The 19,988-nt window shown below is 36.9% G+C and overlaps 1 protein-coding gene and 1 long non-coding RNA gene across 2 annotated transcripts in view; both read right to left on the bottom strand.

The window, feature by feature from the left end:
- The window catches only part of ZNF804B (zinc finger protein 804B), a 502,144-nt gene that overhangs the window by 233,097 nt on the left and 249,059 nt on the right, over positions 1–19,988 (bottom strand). The window lies entirely within an intron of this gene.
- LOC125965390 (uncharacterized) overlaps positions 9,166–19,988 on the bottom strand; it is a 208,018-nt gene continuing 197,195 nt past the window's right edge. Inside the window, exon 3 of the long non-coding RNA XR_007479205.1 lies at positions 9,166–9,583. This is a non-coding gene — a long non-coding RNA (uncharacterized LOC125965390). The remainder of the gene's footprint in view (positions 9,584–19,988) is intronic.

The following is a 19,988-nucleotide window of genomic DNA, read 5'->3' as shown; positions in this document are numbered from 1 at the left end:
CTACACTACCGGAAGCGATCTACAGGCTCAGTGCAATCCCTATAAAAAGACCAATGGCATTTTTACAAAAATAGAAAAAACAATTGTAAAAGTCATATAGAACCACAAAAGACCCTGAATAGCCAAAGCAACCTTAAAGAAAGAAGAACAAAGCTGGAGGCATCATGCTCCCTGATTTTGAAAGATATTACCAAGTTATAGTAATTAAAATAGTACAGTATTGGCATAAAACCAGACATATAGATGAATGGAACAGAAGGGTACCAAGAGTACACAATGGGGGAAGGGCAGTTTCTTCAAGAAGTAGGGTTGGGAAAACTAGATACCCACAGGCAAAAGAATGAAATTTGACCCTTATCTTAAACTATGCACAAAAATAAACTCAAAGTGTACTAAAGATTTAAATGTAAGACCTGGAATTATAAAACTCCTGGAAGAAAATATAGGTGAAAATCTTTATAACATTGGGCTTGGCAACGATTTCTTGGATACAACACCAAAAGCACAATGTACAAAAGCAAAATTAGACAAGCGGGAATACATCAAACCAAAAAGCTCAATCAACAGAGTGAAAAGGCAAACTAAAGAACGTGAGGAATATTTGTAAACCATGTATCAATATCAAGGAACTCCTACAGATCAATAGCAAAACAATAAACAAAGAAATAACCTGATTTATAAATGGAAAAAAGGACTCAGAAGATATACAAATGACCAACAGGTACATGAAAAGATGCTCAACATCATTAATCATCTGGGAAATGCAAATCAAAACCACAATGAGACATCATTTTATACGTTAGGATGGCCATTATTCAAAAGCAAAAAAACCCAGAAAATAACAAGCGTCAGCCAGGATATGGAGAGACTAGAACCCTCATGCACTGTTGGTGCGATTACTAAATGGTGCAGCCTCTATGGAAAACACTGTCAAGGATCCTCAAAAAATTAAAAATAGAACTACCGTATGATCAAGTAATCCCACTTCTAGATATATATCCAAAAAGAGTTGAAATCAGGACCTCAAAGAGATAGCTGTACACCCACGTTCATTGCAGCATTCACAATATTCACAATAGCCAAGGTATGGAAACAACCTATATGTCCATCAACAAATGAATGGGTAAAGAAAATGTGGTACATATATATGTATAATTGCTTTTGAAAGGTAAAAATAATGAAATTTCATTTTAACAAACTATGAGGAAACAGAGCAATGAATATGATTACCACCTTATAGCAGTAGTTTGAAACTGCCCAAGAAAGAGAACAATTTGTCTCATTAAACATGTGAATAATCTCAAAGCAGGTTGATTTTCTATATAATGCATTAAATAAAATTATATTTAATTCTGGAATGGTCTCCAGACATGGCATCTTGAATATGCAAATAATATCACATGCACTTTTAGGACATACCTTAATTAGTAGAGAGCTTGCTTGAATTACTTTGTAGCCCGCTGGTCTCATAACAAATGACAAGCCAAGGACTCAAACTGTAACGATTAATTTTATATTTAGATTTTAACTAATTACAAATAACAAGACCTATATCACTCATCAAGCACAACATCCACCCACTTAAATTTCATTTAAAAGCAAAAAGTCTATCTCTATTGCCATGGCTGAATTGACTCTGCAGGTTTAAAACATCTCTGAGTTGTATTAGTTCAAACTCAGTGTATGAGTACTTGAAAATCAAGAAAATGTTTAAGACTAATCGTTAGATCACTACTTTAAATTGTATAGTAAGCACTGAGAAGGAAAGTAAAAAAGACTTGAGAAGTAGTAAAAGTGGGCAAATCATATACCATTAGAGTGCGTTGTGTGACTATCCCTATAGGAATAGGCATAACCAGCTACTTGAAAGATTTCATCCCTTCCCATTCCCTACAGGCCTGAAATGGGCACCATATGTTTCTGTTAAGATACACTTCCTAATTGGTAGGGTTCATATAGGTATATACCTTAAGGCCTGTTAGCATTAATCACCAATGCATTTTGGTACTGGAAAGCCATGCCTGGGCATGGTGCAAAGACCTGACAGAAAAAAAAAATTTTCCCAAGAAAAAAACCCAAAGCTCAGATTATGTCCTAACTTCTCCTGCCATCAAGCCTTTAGGGGTTCCTTTGAAAGACAACTGTAAATGGATCCTGCAATGCAGAGGCCAAAGAAACCTGCGATTAGTGGATATTTTGAGATTCAAGCTAAAGCAAATGTAGTTTTTTTTCAAATCCTGGCTAAGGCAATGCTTCTGGTTATTAGTGCTTTCAAGGAAATCCCAGTTCTCTCAGACATTTCTTTGTGATTGCTTTCTTTTTACATTGCAGGAAATAGTAACAACTTCAGGTATAACTCAGTCTGTCTGTCTCTGAGCCCAGGCTTGATAAGAGCTGGAATGCATAAAAGGCTATGCAACAACTGACTTGGGAAGGTACCAACATTGCATGTATTTTGAAACAAACTGGGGAGAAACTTGAGGCAGCACAAGTCAAGGTTTCTGGGAATAAATGTTGTGTATTTTACCCAATTCCAGCTATGTTGTCATCCTCCATACTACTGTCAAAGAGACTGTATTGTGCTCTTTACACGTGCTCTTACAACCTCAAAACTATCTCTGAACTCCTGCTATGAACTTGATATAGGAAGATTGGGTTTAAAAGGGAAAGAAGAAGAGTTGCAGAATAGGGTGAGCCTTTTCCTATTCTACCTGCTGTTTGGGTATTTTTTGTTGTTGTTTTTCATTTGTTTTATTTCTTCTATTCTGAGGTAACTATAATTGAGGCAGAAGACTAGCCCCAGGATGATTCTCCATTAGTATTAACATGTGAGAATCTTTAATACCAGGATATCTGACAGGAAGAATGAGGGCTGATGGCTGTGTAGATCATGCAGGCACACAGGAAGTGATACTAATCAGGACCACCCAAAGGAATGAACACTGTCCTAGTTACTCATCAGAAAAAAGAGTGGGACCCCTCTCTGAGAGGATCCTGGAAACTGTTTATAAAGAAAGTAATAGCTTTCTCAGCAAGTCCCAGAACAGAGATAGTTACAGAACCACCTAATAACTATGCCACTGGTTATAAACAAACAGCTAAGCATGTGTGAAGGTAGTGATTGTCCAGACTTTGGAGTGGACAGAGCCCTAGGGACAGTCACATTTTTACCCCAATGTGTAAAACAAATATTATCATCTGCAGGTGTTATGATATGTAAAAGGAAGGGTGACCATAAGTTAGTGGGCTAAATTGTTTATTCAGGAGGGAGAGGCTAAGATGCCATAATAATCAATGAGCAATGAAATATACCTCCCCACCCTACATATTGTCACCTAAAAAAAACGACTATCTAATATTGCAAAGGAAAGTATGGGATAGGCCCTGTTAGAAGAAATTATGCCTGCTTTCTCTCAACTACAAATGAATGGTTATTCATAGTCTTGTTTCATGAGGGCTAAGTTACATCTCATCTACTCAATGGGATAATATTAGACACGAGAGCTCTGCAAAATTACACCTGCTTGGCAAAGACGTCTTCATTATTTTAATGTAAAATATGTAAAAGCATCTAAAGACATGTCATGGGGTGAAAGAAGACATACAGTGAGGGTCAAAGTGCAGCCCCAGACACCTTCCACTTGTCAGAGTCTTGCCTACAATTTGGCAAAGTTAAGAATCCTACATCAGCTTAGTTTCATTATACTTTATTCTCCAATTAGAACTTCCTATTCCATGGGAGAAAGTGAGATGAACAACGAGGCAAGAGTGATGCTGTGCTATAGTCAAGAAAATTCTAGGTACCTGCGCTGAGGCCTAAAAGGAAGGAGCAGCTAAAGTGGGAGTCAAGAATGGTCAGACAAGAGAATTAATGAAAAAAGCATTGTACAGGACACTACTTCTCCATGGACTGATTTTCCATGCGTTTTCATGCAAAACTATGTTAATCTTGAATGCTGTTGGCGTGAACAAACGGATTTTTCTTTACCTAGTGCTTTGAGGAGACACTGAGACTTGCACAAGACTGCATGCCTAATGGGAAATTACTCAATTTGGTGAAATGTCCAAGTCCCTTGAAATGGTTAGTAGAGATGAATTAGTCAATGTATACCAATTAATCACTGTAAATCAATTAATCAATATCACCTTAAGTATTAGTTTAGCTGAACTTCATGTATGATCTTATTTCATTTCTGCATCATCAACAAAGCAGTATTCTTGAGGTTATTTTCCTTGAAGCAGAGGAATGATAATCTGTTTGTGTCAAGACATACTGACCACTATGTTCAGTGAGGAAAGATGTCTATCATCCCAACACATTTTCCCACTAGGGACTTATAAACACAGGGCTTTAGTTTCCTCAGTTGGGTGTTTGAACAAACTGAGCCAATCAAGTTCACTAGTGAGAAAGACAGAATCACAGGGGAAGTTCATACTATGCTGTTTACTGTTGGAAATTGCATTTGAAAAAACACCTAAGGTAGCTACCACCTACCTATTCAACTATTAAAGAAAGTGGTAGAACTGGCAAAGGAACACCAGCAAATGAAGGAGCAAATATTCCTACCAAATTCTTGTATGATTCTTTTCGTGATAGACGTTTGATATTTACGGATTTGGAAGTCTGATGTGTGGATATGGCTAACTTCTCTCATTGTCCTTGACGACAAAAATTTGTGGAAGTCAGTTCTTTTGCTGCGTATATTTATTTATCCATCCAGTTCCGTTTTTTCTTAGAGTATGTGAGATCTGTTTCATGGATTAAGGTGGATGAAAGTGGGTTATTTTTATTTAAAACACTAGATTTCCCTTCTAGTTTCTTTCTCCATCTAGCCTGTTTTCTTCTATTTAATTTTGCCTTGCTTTGTTCATGTGCAGTATCCCATGTTCTCTTTCACTGATGAGCAAAAAGTAGATGTTAAGAACAGTTGAGTATTTCTGTGATATCGTGCCCTTATCTAAGAATTAGGGAAGCAACCCTCAAGCTTCTTTCCAAAGGAGGCACTTCTGATCAAGAAACCTTCCCTTTAGGAAGTTATAGAAAACACTGTCCCACATGCCTATAGGCCCTTCGGTAATCATTGACAGCACAAACAAGCAAAGATATTTAAATTAGAGTTTCAACAAAAACTTGGAATTTTAAGAAAAAATAAATTTCAAACAAAACAACAACAAAAACCTAAGATACAGCCTGACAATTAAGACTCTCAGATTTAAGTGCCGAAAGGAAGGTATGTTCCACATAAATACAGCCCTCGCAGGGCACAGATGACAGCTGTCCACCATCATGAGAAAATGAGAGATCATGCTGGTAGATTCAATGCTTCATTTTGAAGTAAAAAATTCACCAGCTAGAGCTTTTTTAATAGTGAGTAGGAGCTTTCTAATTCCCACCTGTTTCTTCTCTCTTAATTGCTCTCAGGTGCATGACTAATTTAAAATGACCTTTCTCTGATAAAATCTTATTACTATCAGGACAAAATACTGAAGTAACTATATTTTTACTCTATCAAAACCTTCTGCCCAATAATAAATTATCTCCGTACAACAGAACATCCTGGACTTATCCTGTGAAGAAGCTTAGCAATCAAAATCTAACATTTTATAGAAGAAACATGTTCCAAAGTGGGATTAAAAAAGCTGTAAATTTTACATGACCTTTCAACAGCTGTAGACTCTGGTTTGAAACACACAATAACTTTCGTTCCCTAATGGTGGATGAGAAATGCAGCCCTTAAACGAGAGAGTTTTATAAGATGTAAAAATAATTCTTTACAGCAAGGATATCTGCTCTCACTGTTCTGGGTGGGAAAACGAAGCAAATAACACTTCATAAAACTTTGCTTTTCCAGAGTGGAGTGAAAAGATCCTATAAAATGCTTCTGTGGAGACTATTTTCAGTAAGCAAATGTTGCCCATTTAGTAGAGAAACTTCTCAATTTTCCAAATCTTTTTCTGCTCCAAGAACCCTCCGTGCCACCCCAGGAATTCTCATGTTACTTAAATGCTGAGAGAAAAAGAGAGAATTTCTACACTAAGAAAGAATTAGTAACGACAGCTTTAGATTAACAGTTAAATATGGGTTTAATTTTTTTCTGTTATATCATTCTACGTGACTAAGTAGTTGATGAATATTGTTATGAAGAAGCATTGGATGCAAATTCAGCAACACAATTTCCTGTTCTCTTTCTTACAGCCTTTGAAACCTTGAGCAATACCCCTTGACCTCTCTGAGCTTCAGCCATTAGAGTACATTAGAAAAAAAATAATGTGCTTTGAAAATTATAAAGTTATGCAATGTATTTGTATTTTTAATTATTAATTACTTGACCTGTTCAAGAGATACAATCCTTTTGTTTAGGTGGCTTATAATCTAGTAGGGAAGTGAAATAAGTGTATACACAAAAACACTAAATATAATACTAATATAAGGATTTGGTGATGGATTTGAAGCTGAGGATAAATTTGGGAAACAACATTCAAGAACACTGATAAGATTCAATAACATTGTGTATATGGAATTTAATGAAAGTCTTCCCATGAGATTTGGAAAAATGTATTAATATTCTTTGAAACTAGTTTGGTCCAAAAGGAACTCCATTTGTGAAGAGAGAAAGTGTTTTCAGTTTCAGATATATTAAGCTTGCCATGAGAAGTATTTATCTTTTGTAAGCAATTGGAATTATGTGACTGGAATTTGAGAGGTTCAACCTGGAGCTATATTTTTGGCTCAAGAGTTAAAACAATGAAATTAGGAGTGTGGCTCATATTTAGAGAGGGATCAAGAATCAAGGGTAGAATCTTTACAATAAATGCTGTCATAGCCAGGCAAAGAGAGTGGCAAGGAAAAGGCAGAGGTTCAGGAGAATGACGAATCGCAGGTGTAAGAAAGAAAGCTGAAAATCAAGACGCCGATACTACAGGATTGTGAAATAATGCTGACACTAGAAGATAAGGTTTGAGAAAGGACTTTTTAGTAACATGGCAAGCAAAAGCGAACCGTAAACTCCCAAAGTTTAATAATGAAATAAACAATTACCTTGTGGAAGCAGAGAGGATGGGAACTCATCATCCAGGAGTTCATCACGCATATGAAAGTCTTCAGCGTAAGAAAGGTAGCTGAGCTCGGTAAAAATGTGTAATGTGAGAGAAACCTCAACGTAGGTAAAAAGGAAAGAGTCATTGGAAGAGGAAAGTTGAAAATACTTATAAAGAGAGGCTAAACCTGGGATAGACTCAAAGAGATGGGAATGAAAAGAGTAGAAGGATTTCCTTGAAGGAGGGAGAAAACCTTTCCCTCTTAGGCTGAGTGGAATTCTGGGAGGCCTGTTGAAAGTAGGAGGTAGAAATACATGAGGGAAAGTATGCCAGGTGGTCTCAATATTTCTTCTTAAGTAGAGGGTAAGGTCATGTGGTACAGGTGAGAATGTGCAGAGCAGGAGAGATGGGAAACTAATGAGAAATTCTCATTCAATAGGGATAGGTACATTTAATTAATTTTCTATTAACTAGACTAGTAGAAGTTGAAGTTAATGGAACTGATTGTCATGCAAAGATTACTGTCCATAGCAATGCAAATGAATTTCATTTAAGATACAATTGATTTCCCTTCTCTAGAAAACATGACATTTTATTGCTCTGCAGGTAATTAGTTTTACATGAATTAGCAAACTTATTTCAACATCCCTGACTGCCTATATTCTTTAAATTTCTCTTTTTAGCAGGTCGTAATATCTGAGTCTCTTTTTATTTCCTTCTTTACAACTGCTCTTTCTAAATATTTTAAAGCTTTTAAATATTCATCTGTCCCTGCAATTTTTAAAAGCATTACAATATTTTTATTTTAAAAAACATATATATATATATATTTTTTAATTGTATCATGGATAGCTTTATATAACACATTCAAAGACTAACTTCCTCTTAAGAATTTCCTGAACCTGGTAAACCTAACCCAATACCCACCCCAACCTTGTGAACTTGACTAAATATAAACATAAATTAGGTTAACAACAAGAGATATTTTGTAAAATGCCTTTTACATTTTGTAAAGTGTAATTAAGAGATGGAGGCTCACTTAGCATAGATAGTAGATTATGGGATGCCTCTTCCAGATCTGGTATAAAATCCTACTTTAAAAAAATCATGCTCCATCCACTACGAGCCACTTCTTCCTTGGAAGACTGCCAAGCTCCCCGCTCCCTCTTGCGAAGACTGAGAAGGAATTAAAGGGACTTGGGGCTTGGAATGAAATCAAAAGGAGCAACCAGATGAGAGCTGTTGCATCTAATGGTGAAAATCGTGCTTGGCACAGAGGCCCTCAGCCAGAAGGCAGAGGAGGTAGACAGCTGCTTCCACAGCCGGCCAAGCCACCGGCCCTGGGGAGGGCTGCCCCGGTTATTAAGAAGGGCACATTCAGTTGCAAAAAAGTGTTTAATAGCCTGTGGTGACACTGTTAGTGCATAAGAAATAATATATGTGGTCAATCAAAAAAAAAAAAAAAAGTCCGAAGATCTACATTTACAGAGGAGCTCAGGTGAGTCAAATAGCTGAGAAGCCTCTCCTGAAAAAGGTGCTTCCTTGTGGAGCTTGAGGGTCAGAGAAGTGTTTTTTTTGTTTTTTTTTTGGGTTTTTTTTGCGGTACGCGGGCCTCTCACCGCTGCGGCCCCTCCCGCCGCGGAGCAGAGGCTCCGGACGCGCAGACTCAGCGGCCATGGCTCACGGGCCCAGCCGCTCCGCGGCACGCGGGATCCTCCCAGACCCGGGCATGAACCCGTGTCCCCTGCATCGGCAGGCCGACCCCCAACCACTGCGCCACCAGGGAAGCCCCAGAGAAGTGTTTTTAGAACTTTTTATTCCCTCTTATCTCACTCTTATCTTACGTAAGTACAGACATTGAATGTAACAGAAAATTTTGATATGGTCATGGCATCCAACCACATGTAATTTTTGTTATATATTATAAATAAAATAATCACTAATTATTTTAATAAAGTTTTGTATTTTCCCAAGTGTTATTCCATATAAGATTGAAAATCAGATAAGCAAAATATTGGTCTTCACAATGACCAAAATGAATAGGTTTCAAACTTGATTTATATAAAATTTTTGTACATTCTGCTGGATACTTTTATATGTGTGACCAGTTAAAATATAAAGTGTCTTAAGAATGAATTGTTTGAGACTCCTATCCATGTGAAAAGGCATCTCAGATACAGGGAATTAAGCAGAGAAGAAATACTGGTCTAATGATAAATAAAGGAAAAAAAAACAAAAACGAAACCTCTCTGGGTTGTAATCTGGGAGATTAGGAAAAGACTGTGTAGTGATAAAAAAAATCATTATTTTGTTTAGCACTAAGTTCTCTTGCCTTGAACCCCCTTGAAATCCAAAGGATTTGTTGTCAAATTCCAGCAGTCTGTTCTACTATACCATCATGTATACGTTCTTATAAAATTGTCTTTCAAAAATCTAGTTACAAAAACATTTACTTTCATGACTGAAAATCAACTCGAAATTGCTCAGAGTTGTCCGCCTTCTTCATCCTGCCAGAGAGAATATCTAGTCCAGTTTTCTTTGTTCCCTAAATTAAAGAAGAAGAATTATGCCTTGTAGAGAACTGTCAGATGTGTTTACATAATAAAAAATCTGGGGCAGAAAATGAAAAAAAAAAAAAGACTCAATCTGGTTGGAGGGGTGGGTTTCTGAGGAGTGTTGCAGATCTGCAAAGGAAGAGATTGTGGGGAAAAAGGAGAATTTTATTTGTGTTATGTTTTGAAACACTTCACACTTTTCAAGACATGCAAGTAAAGACTTTGAACTATTTGATATAACTTTTGATTACTGGACTCTATTCCTTTGATCATAACACTGCTTTCAGATTGCACTAGTGGCTCTAGAATTTATGAGTAGTTTTCATATCAGGCATAGAGTATTTTACATCTGCAATAACTAAGTTTTCCTCAGTAGAAAACCTCACTAATGAAGGGTTTTATTTATCTTCTTGAGTATTTTGTTGTTAACTGAGAAAAATAAATTGCCTCATCTAAATTAACAGCAATAGTTTATTTGCACTTCAGTCTACACACTCAGAAGTATTTCAACTGTATGATCACCCTTGACCTTGGAGTTTTGCTTACAACAAATTCATAACTATCAAAAGAAAGACAACAAAAAAATCTGTGATGTACACTACAAAGCCTCCAAGTACCCTGACACTCAGAGCTTTGTACCCAGCCAGTAGGACACCCCATAAAACCAATAATGCTCCCTACTTAAAGAATAATTCATTTTATATTCACATCAAGTTCTACAATCTCTGACATTAGGAGAAACGCCCAGTTTTGGAAAACTTTTTGTAATAGAAAAGATGCTGCTTCGGAATGGAATCAGGAGGAATGGAATCAGGCAGAAGGGGTTAGTGGGAAGAGATTAAGTCACAAATAATGTTGAGAATGGTGTGAAGCCCAGTCAGAAGGGTATCTCAATGACCCAGGTATGAGTGGCGAAGGCCTGGTGTTTGTGAATGGGCTATAAGGGAAGGTTTTTAGAATTCTCATAATAAAGAAACTAATGATTATAGGGAGAGAAAGGCTAGAAAGAAATTTTAAGAAATGTAAATATTATACCCTGGGAAATGAGGAAGACAGTGGCCTCACTGACAGACATTTATTGTCTAAATTAGAAGACTCTTGCCCAAGCTTCCTTTATGGTATTCCATACCTAAGTATCTAAAAGGAGGAAACACTATATAAAATTATGCAAGATTTTTAAAAAATAGAAGTGACATAATTTAGGTTCCAAATTTTAAAAGAGCAAATAATAGAACAACTAAAAATATTCACTGCTGCATAAAGCAAAAATTGATGGAACAATAGTAGTAGTCATGGTTACCTGAATGCCATCACCGCACTATGATTATACAATTCATTCCTATGAATAACACAATTATAGCCTAACGTAATACAAAATAATCTTGCAACGACGATGCAAAAAAAAAACAACAAAGCAAACAGAAACTATTTAACTCAACAAGGCCCACAGCTTCATAATATAAACTTGCATTCCTTGTGTAATTCAACTGTTCTATATGCATTTCCTTAATTTTATGATCACACTTCATATTAAAATGACTAAATTATTCATGGGAGCTCAAAGTTTAAAAAGTATTCTTCTGAATATATATAACGAAATTCATAAGAAAAACAAACAAAAAAAATCACTCTTTCCTAAATAGGTCGATTTTATATCAACTGTTTCAATTAATGACAGTTAAGTGTTATTTATAGATCACTTAATTTTCATTGATTTGCTTTTCCTGATACACTTAAAAATCTCTAAACAGATATTACCAATGCCAAATCTACCAATCCTTGCCTAACATGAAAACACATTTTGAATTGTTTTAATGTCCTTTTTAAAAAATTATTCAGAATTTGATTTTCACGTTATGTTGCAAAATCCCTCTCATCCTGTTAGTTACTTGACAAACTGAACATACAAATTTACGCATGAAACTCCGTTTTCAGAATGGCCACACAAAATTGTTCCTTCTGAGACTATGGTATTCACAGGTAGTCAGAGTGGACTCTACCACATGTTTAAACATAATTGATATAACTGAATTGTCACCATTAATGAATGGGTTTTCATCCACATGATTTATATCCTGGCTATGAAAACAGAACACTATTTATAAGTTGAATAATTGCATTAAATTTGTGAGACAGAGGTAGATTGATGAGACAGCATGAGACAAGAAGCTCAATATAGTACTTGGCTTTGAATCTGAAAATTTAGATTCCATTCTGATTCTGACACTCATTTGACTTCAGGCAAGTCACTTCTTTGAGCCTTAGTTTCTTCACTGATAAATTGAGGGAGTTGATGCTAAATGACTCAGTCTGGTACTAAAACACTATGATCGAAAGTCATTCTGTATACTGGTCATATAGCTCTTTAGTTTCTAGGAATTGCATCTAAAAGTGTTGCCAGTACCTTCTCTCTGCCAATTCGTCTCAGCTCTTACATGCATCTCAGCAAGTTCCAGATCACAAATTACGCCACTGAGCATTTTGAACCTGGCAAAGTGAAGCGTACTCTTCCAAAATATCTGCACGATGTCCAGCAAAACAACTAAAGGCATTATGGGCTTTTTAAAATCAAATGTCTGGGCTAGCTCTGCAGTGACTTATTCTCATATTCAACCGTGGCTGTTTCTCCTTTGGAGAACTCTGTTACATCGCTGCATCCTAAAGAAGTTAAGGAACCTGAGAACAAATTAGATATACCCTTTCTGTGCTTTTGTAGTCTAGAAGAGCTTTCCCAGATAGGAAACAGTTAGCTGTTACTCTGCAAGTGAAATTGAAATGCATCTGGTGGGACATCTGCCTACTCCAACCCTGGCCTCTGAAAATTGGTAAGGATTGTGGAAAAAGTACAGGATAGGAGTGTGAAAACAATTGTAATTGGTGACCTTGTGTAATAACTATGCCTCAAATCACAACTGAAGGCTCCTTCAGAATTCGACCGAATTCACGTTTAAGAACTGAGCTGACTTCTACCTCAGCATGGACTCCAGCTGTGCTGATGTAGAAAGCAGCGTGGTCAGCTGATTTTTTAACAGTTGTTGGCCTCTTTCCCCTCTACCTTTTTTATGACTATATTGTCCCCAACACATTTGGCTCACTTTCCTTTTTTCTCAGCCAATTGTTTACTGTTCACAGAGCTAGCTTGAAGATATCCTCCAACATGAGATGAGAAGGCTGCAGTTGATTTGGCTCCCTGTATATCACACAAGGGCTTTCAAGTCCATGAAAGGCAGGGTCAATGCAACGTTAAGAACATGGCACTTGGAGGGAAACAGTTGTGGATTCCAGTACCTTCACAAGTATTTATAACAAGGGACTTCATCTTTTGTATCATCACTTTTGTCATCTACAAAGTGTTTTCACAAAAACTGTACCTACTCAATTGGTTTATGTTATAATTAAATGAGATAATGCACAATGCATGTAAAGTACTTAACACCGGACCTGAGCATAGTCAGTGCTCAATAATATGGAAAGTGAGAGAAATGCAAACATATTACTGTGGAAAAAAATATACAAGTTATAAGATATTAGATTTTGCATATGAATTTCTGAAATAGGATTTGTAAACTGTTGTTCACTGTGAAGCTCATTAAATCTTACTAAGTTTACTTTCTAGTTTAACTAAATCAAGCACTTAAATAGTATGGCCCTATCTATACATTACACTCAAAAATCATTTATACGATAGTTACTTAGAAGTGCTTTAAATTTACATATATAATAAAATTTGTACATTTAAAACTCCTAGTTTGCATCCATCCAACATCCAAAGAAGTTGCCCATTGTGCGTGGTGACACAGCAAATCCTTTATCTAAAGAACAATAGTTAGTAACAGTACTTTTGAGTAAAAAGCTTTTATCTTCTCTTTGTCTACAAATGAAATGGCCTCTTTAAACTACCACTTCTTTGAGTCAGTGTAGAAATTGTCCCTTGATGTTTCATGGTACACCTGCTAATCTTTCTTGGAATTAGTTGGCAAATGGAATTCACAAGAGTAGGGATGTGCTTTCTGGGACACCATATGCATTGCATCATTATGCAAAGAGACTGTGAGAACCTTCAGATCCTAGAGAAGAGAAATGACTTGCCCAAGGCCACAGCAAGCTGTGCCTCGGCTTGCTGAGATTCTGGAACTGAAACCCTCTGGGTTGTTGACCATCCATCTTTCTCATCACAATCAGCCCCTTGCTGCTTCCATCACATTTACAAAGGAAAGTGGGAAATGATTCATCCTTGTAGAATGTCAAGTAATAATGATGCTCTCTTCCCATTTCATTTACCTGGGCTTAGGTAGAGCAGAGAAGTACGCATTTATCTCCTTTCTTTTCTTTCTCAGGTATCTCCAGAGTGTGTGAGCTTCTGTTTGAAGGGCATTTCTCTCCTATTTGCCCTCCCTTCCCAGGAGTGTTATAGAGTAGGATTTAAATGACTGGATTCACAGGATCGTCAAAAGACCAAAGGAGAAGAGAATTGCCTATAGAACCCTGTAAAGTGCTCCAGGAGCCAGTAACTATGGAGCCTTGCTCTTTACTCATTCAGTTACTGTGTTAGCAATAGAAGATTGCTCCCTGTATAGAACTTAATGACTAAAAACTAGGAATCATCTTTTACAAGATAAATCATCCTTCTTTAATTTATATTGTGCATATTGTAGCTGTTTCAGGTTTTCAGTAAACATGTGTTGACTGAACGAGCAAATGCTTTTACACTGTTAGCATGACAGAGCTAACAGCCTGTACTGAATAGAAGCATGTAGTTCCCCTTATGACAACAACCACATTCCCAGTGAAGTTTTCTTTATTGAGCCTTTACCATTTGTTATGATCTATGTGACTAAGGGAACACCAAATGCTATACTCAGTTTATGCTACAAGAAGTAGGAAAAATAGGGAACTGTGACTAAACATGAGAAAATTTGGTTTGGCCATTACTGATATAAAAAGAATTTGAAGAATCAACTAACTTCCCCTACAGTTACCTAATGTGAATATTCTTTAAACAAATCATTCACTTACTTATCATTTCAGTGTCTGTTTTCTGGGTGAATATGTGCTAAGTGTCTAACAGTCTCCATCCTTGAAGAGGTCAAAACTTGCAGACAGACATATGGGGAAGTAAGCTTTGTCTAGTGAAGAAGGGGCCACAGGAGACCTACAAAATCCTGGAAGCACAGAGGATGGAATGGTACTTGTGGGTTGTCACAGGAGGCTCCAGGGAAAGAATTGGTGGAGACAAGAAGGAGTTTCCAGAAGAAAATACAAGAGAAAGACATTGTAGGAGAAGAAAATGGAATGAATAAAGGCACAGCAGTATGGAAGTGAAAGATATACTCATGAATAAAAGGTCACTCAACAGGGGAAAAAATGTAGGGCATTTAGGAAAAGAATTGGATATGATTATGCCTTGTTAGCAGTTTTGAATATTATCCAGTAAGAAATATGGAGACATACTTGAATTTTAATCAAGGGGAGGATGGGGAGATAGGAAGAGAATTGTGTCTAATCTGTCCCCTCCTTTTCCTTTTCCACCACTACTGCAAATGCTCACTGATTTTATTTTATCCTGACTCTTAGCCGACTTTATACCCTGAGATATTTTGGAGTAAGAATGAACTGGAATTGATGACAAATCTAATGTGGTGGTAGGGAGGAGTCTGAAAGAACGTAATGGACATTCTTGAAGATGCGGATGGATGGTAATGCCATTAAAGAGACACAGATTACTCAGAAGTAGAAAGAGTGTGCCTGTGTGGAAATGTAATACATTTATTTGGGTCATCTGGTACTTGAAATACCTGGATGTTATATCCAGAAACTGGATGGAAATGAAATGTCAAGAATGTAGGAAAGAGTTTGGAGCCTGGTGGTGGAGTTTTAGGGGTCACTGGCATACAGACCATGGCCATATGTGTGATTGTATAAGAAGAGGATTATACACTTTGCTGTACACTTGAAACTAACACAACAATAAATCAACTATACTACAATAAAAATTTCTTTTTACAAAGAGGATTATAAAATAAGGAGAGAGGAAGATCTTGACTAGAACCCTGGAGAGTACTGAGCAGACAAAATAGGATCAAGGGAAGTAATATTATGTACACAAAAGAAGAGAATGCTTCAAGAAGACCTGAGTCAGCAGCAGTAATGCTACAGTAGACAAGGGGGTTGAGACCACAGAGGATCTACTGGATTTTGCAAATTAGGAGCTGACTTTTGTTACCACCGAAACCTGGTTTAGCACACTAGTGGGTTGAGGTGTGAATGAGACTTGAGCAAGGGAAGGCAGGAAGTATGAAATTCTTTCCCAAAAAGTCTGTCCACAAGATGAATGGGAAAGCAGTAAAGTTATTGGAGGGGATACCTTTTCATGCTGTTTTTCTTTTCAGAATTTAAAGATTCATTTAGAATTTCATCAGGAAATTGGGGATCTATCTTGGGATCACCTTACAAAACACTGTGATCAAAACACTGATCTACTGAAATAATCAAATTCACATTATTCTTCTACAATCCATTGCTTAATGATGTACTGTTGTTCTACATGAAATATGAATCAATCATAATCACAATTATCTTGCCTAAAGGTAAAATCCATGTTAATAATGCATCTCTCCTCTAGTCAGACACCTATATGTATCATAGAATATAAAACTATATTTCTTGAAACTACAACTTAAGACAAGTATATTTTGAATTTAGATAACCTTCACCACCATCCAGAAAACGTATCTATCTTTTTTGTTCATGTCACGTATATTTCTCCAAAGAAGGCATACAGATGGCCAAGAGGCACATGAAAAGATGCTCAACATCACAAATTATTAGAGAAATGCAAATCAAAACTACAATGAGATATTACCTCACACCAGTCAGAATGGCCATATCAAAAAGTCTACAAACAATACATGCTGGAGACGGTGTGGAGAAAAAGGAACCCTCCTACACTGTTGCTGGGAATGTAAATTGGTACAGTCACTATGGAGAACAGTATTGAGGTTCCTTAAAAAACTAAAAATAGAACTACCATATGATCCAGTAATCCCACTCATGGGCATATATCTGGAAAAAAACATGGTTCGAAAGGATACATGCACCCCAATGTTCAGTGCAGTGCTGTTGACAATAGCCAAGACATGGAAGCAACCAAATTTCCACTGACAGAGGAACAGATAAAGATGATGTGGTACATACATATACACAATGAAATATTACTCAGCCATCAAAAAGAATGAAATATTGCCATTTGCAGCAACATGGATGGACCTGGAGATTATCATACTAAGTGAAGTAAGTCAGACAGAAAAAGACAAATATCATATGATATTGCTTATATGTGGAATCTAAAATATATATATATATATATATATATATACAAATGCACTTATTTACAAAACAGAAACAGACTGACTTAGAAAATGAACTTATGGTTACCAGGGGGGAAAGGTGGGGTGGCGGGGGAGGAACAGATTGGGAGTTTGGGATTGACATGCTGTATTTAAAATAGATAACCAACAAGGATCTACTGTATAGCACAGGGAACTCTGCTCAATACTCTGTAATAACCTAAATGGGAAAAGAATTTGAAAAAGAATAGATACATGTGTATGTATACTGAATCAGTTTGCTGGACACCTGAAACTAACACAACATTGTTAATCAACTATACTCCAATATAAAATAAAAGTTTAAAAAAGTCTCATGGAAAAAAAGAAAATGTCTTGAATTAGGACAGAATAGGTAAGAAGATATTTAGTAACAATTTTTGCAGACCCTGATGCCCTTTTGAGTCTTCTTGGGACAACAGGATTGTGTTAAAAGACAGTGCCATTCCAAAAGTCTTCTAGAACCTTGGATTCTTTCTTAGCAAATAACATATTTCTCACTCTTACTCAAGGAAATGATGAAAGTATTGAATAATCAAGGGATTTCTCATTTATGCATTGAGTTAAAAAAGATATTTTATTGTTACATATCACTGAGAGATGAAACAAAGAATATAGTTGTTAACAAACTTTCAAAGGGATTAGACTAAGTTGAATGTTAATTATGTGCCTAAAGAAAATATCTGGAAATAAATGGTTTTTTAGTAAGTGACTGTCAGAATATACACAGCCAAACTTCCCTTCTGCTTATCCCTTTGTAAGCTTTTTGAATTGAGTGTTAAAAATTAAATAAGCTTTTTATGAAAAGGAAAAACATTTTGATATACTGATTCATTCATCCCCCCATTCTCCAAAAACTGCTATTTTTAATTTCAAACAGCTATTCATGTTTTACTAAGAAAAATATCAACTATATTAAGCATAAGGCAATAAAAATGCTTTGATTACAATTAACTTTATGTGCACTGAATGAGAAATGGAATTCTTTATTGGAGAAGTAATAATCAAATCAGTAGATACTACAAAACAAGTTATGACAAATTCTTTAATTATGAATTGCCCTTGTCCACACTTTTCTCTTTCGATAGTCCAGATTATAAATCCAGTTGAAAAAACTAAATAAAACATGATGAATAAGTGAATTTTATTATTTTCCTCCAGTGCTAGGCTTTAGGTTAATATAGGGACAGCAACTTGACATGCCATTGGTATGGGACATTTTAGTACTAATATTATGAAATATGTATTATTTTTATAAAGAACTTTTAGTTAAATTGTGCTTGTTTCAGTTTTATCAGTAAGGAACAGTCTAGGATGATTCTCTTAAAATAAACTGATGGTCTCTAAAACATAAATTATTGGCTTTGCTCTAAAACGAATAGGGAAATCTTGCGATTTCTCCATATGTCATTCAAATAATGTTTTCAAGTCCACTGCCATAGGTTGAGAAACTAAGAACAGAAAAGAGAATAAAGTAAATTTATGGCTAAATACTAATAGTGAATAATTGCTTCAGAAGAAGAAAACATGTCAGTTTCCCACATTTTCCTTAATGGTTAAACATATTTAACAAAATCTTGGTAGCCTTACGGTAAAAGCCTTTTTCCTCATATTTTACTGAGAAGTATTTGCGGCCAGCAGAGTTAATGCAGGCTCATTCAGGAAGCCACAGCACTCTGTGCATTAGGACTCTGCTCTGCGCCCCTGCTTTTAGTCCAATTATCCCACATTGTGGGATGAGGAAGGTCATTGCTCCTGCTTGCTGGTTCTCTTGACGTTTTATGTCTCTGTGACCTTACCATCAATTTATCCAGGGTTTCTCAAAATTAACCAATCTTAAGGATCACTCTGGAACTTCTTAAAAGCAGACTTCTAGACCCCTTCCTCAAGGGACTATGATTTTCCTGGCTTAGGGTGGGTCTCCTGAATCTACATTTATAACAAGTGGGCAAGGTACTTTTTAAGATTAGGTAAATTTGGAAATAACATCTCCTCCTCTGCTCTTATCTCCTGAGGATGACCTCTCTCACCCGTTGTGATTCCAGTCCATGGAATATTCTTTTCCGTGCATGCTTGCATCCAGTCTGTCTTCCATCTTTCTTCGTGCACACTTGGAGCTGGCACCCGTATGCTTCCATTTTGAAGGGCAGATTCCACTTCCCCATTTTCTTCAAAACCCTGTGGGATTAGAATATCCTCCCCAGAAGCTCTGAGGTTTATGGATAGGAAATGAGTAGAAGACCAACTAGCATTAGATGAACAGGGAGCATACTAGAAATAATAGATGCTCAAAGCAGGAGGACTAGAGAAGACAGACCGGGGGGGCGGGGGCAGAGCAGGGATGTGAGTAGGAAGAGCACAAGTTTACAGCACAGGGTGGAAATATAAGGTTGTGGTCAGTGACCTTACCTGGAGGACGTAGTGGCCTGTGCCAGGTGAGGCTAAGGGTGATAAAGGGGCAGACAGTCCTCTCCAGGAGAGACAGGCTAAAAGAGGGTATTGGTACCAAGACATGTACAGAAACAACTGTCATTCAAGGCAGACTATAATAAAATCTCAAAAAGATAATATTAAAAGGTTACCAGGGGCTTCCCTGGTGGCTCAGTGGTTGAGAGTACGCCTGCCGATGCAGGGGACACGGGTTCGTGCCCCGGTCCGGGAAGATCCCACATGCCGCGGAGCAGCTGGGCCCGTGAGCCATGGCCTCTGAGCCTGCGCGTCTGGAGCCTGTGCTCCGCAACCGGAGAGGCCACAACAGTGAGAGGCCCGTGTACCGCACAAGAAAAAAAAAAAAAAAAAGGTTACCAGCATTCTTAAGGATGAGAGATCACACATATTTGAGAGGATTAGGATCAACTTAATGGCAAATAGCATTTAATCTAAGTCTTGAAGGATGGGTCAAATTTTGAGAGATGCAGTAGGAGAGGAAGTGTTTTGGCAGAAGGAATTCATTAAGCAATGGCTGAAAGAATCAGTCTGTGAACAATTTAAATGAATTAAAGCAAAAATC

This window comes from Orcinus orca, chromosome 9, assembly GCF_937001465.1.
Source record: "Orcinus orca chromosome 9, mOrcOrc1.1, whole genome shotgun sequence".
NCBI lineage: Eukaryota > Metazoa > Chordata > Mammalia > Artiodactyla > Delphinidae > Orcinus > Orcinus orca.
The sequence above is the reverse complement of the archived record's forward strand: the minus strand, read 5'-3'. Positions and strand labels throughout refer to the sequence as shown.